Source organism: Myotis lucifugus, unplaced genomic scaffold (assembly GCF_000147115.1).
Source record: "Myotis lucifugus unplaced genomic scaffold, Myoluc2.0 scaffold_296, whole genome shotgun sequence".
In the NCBI taxonomy this organism is placed as follows: Eukaryota; Metazoa; Chordata; class Mammalia; order Chiroptera; family Vespertilionidae; genus Myotis; species Myotis lucifugus.
This window is the reverse complement of record NW_005871344.1, coordinates 1,438,313-1,439,440: the sequence shown is the minus strand read 5'-3', so window position 1 is coordinate 1,439,440 and position 1,128 is coordinate 1,438,313.

Below are 1,128 nucleotides of genomic sequence, written 5' to 3'. Positions count from 1 at the left end.
CCGAACGTGCCCGGCCCAGGACCGGGGATTGAACCTGCCACTGAGGTACATGCCCTTGACTGGGAGTCAAACCTGGGACCCTCTGGTCTGAGGGCCAATGCTCTAATCACTGAGAAAAGCTGGCCAGGGCCCCATCCAGTCTTTAGACCAGCTCTAGCCCTGCCTCCTCCAGGAAGCCTCTCGGCTTGCCCCACCCCAAGTGCCATCCTTGGACCATCTTTCAGTCTTTAAGGTGTGGCTTTACTTTCTCATCTGTAGACACTAAACTGCTGACAGACCATAAACAATTTGAGAGCAAGGCCTGAGCTCACAGGGGTGGACATGGGGGCGTGGACACTGGGGTCCTTGACTCCCAGCGCAGGGAGGCTCAGAGGGAGGAGGGAGCACGCCCACGGTCACGTAGTGCGTAGGTGAAGGAACCAGGCCCAGAACCCAGGTGCCTCAGGCCCGGGGAGGCAGGCTTCGATATGTGGTGAATGAAATGGAGGGGCACAGGGAAGGGCAGAGGCCTCAGAATCAGGTGACCTCTGTGCCACCTGAGGCACATCGCCCACCTTCCCCAAGGGACCTCTGGTGGGGTTAGAGCGAGGACCACGGTGAGGCCTGGTACACAGAGGTGCTCAGTGATCATAAGGAGCTCATTGTCCATCCAGCCCCCCTGCCTGGATCGCCACCCCTCTTTATCCCTGAACCGCTGAGCACTGTATTTCATTGCCCCGTCATAAGCAGTCCACCATGGGCTTCAAGGCCTCCTCATCAAGCCTCTTGCAGGAGTGAGAGGGAGAAGGGGAAGTCCTGGTGGTCCCTCAGTCGGTAGTGGCTACAGAGGGGCTAGGATGGGTGCCCAGGGGCTGAGTCCTGTGGAGCCAATGGGGTGGGATGTGGCAGGTGCCACTTTTAGAAAAGTCATGCCACCTATTTTAAGGCAGGGAGGGGTGTGCCCCGTCCCCGGCCAGCAGTGGCTGGAAGCCAGCCGCCTGGAGCGGTGGGCGGGGGAGCAGCACTCCCAAGGGTGAAGAGTCCTAGCAGGTGGCTCGGGTATCTCTCTGGGACTTGCTGGCAGCTCTCTGGCCTCCTGCCACCTCCCCACCTGATCCCTTGCACAGGGAGGGAAGCCTGCAGACCGGG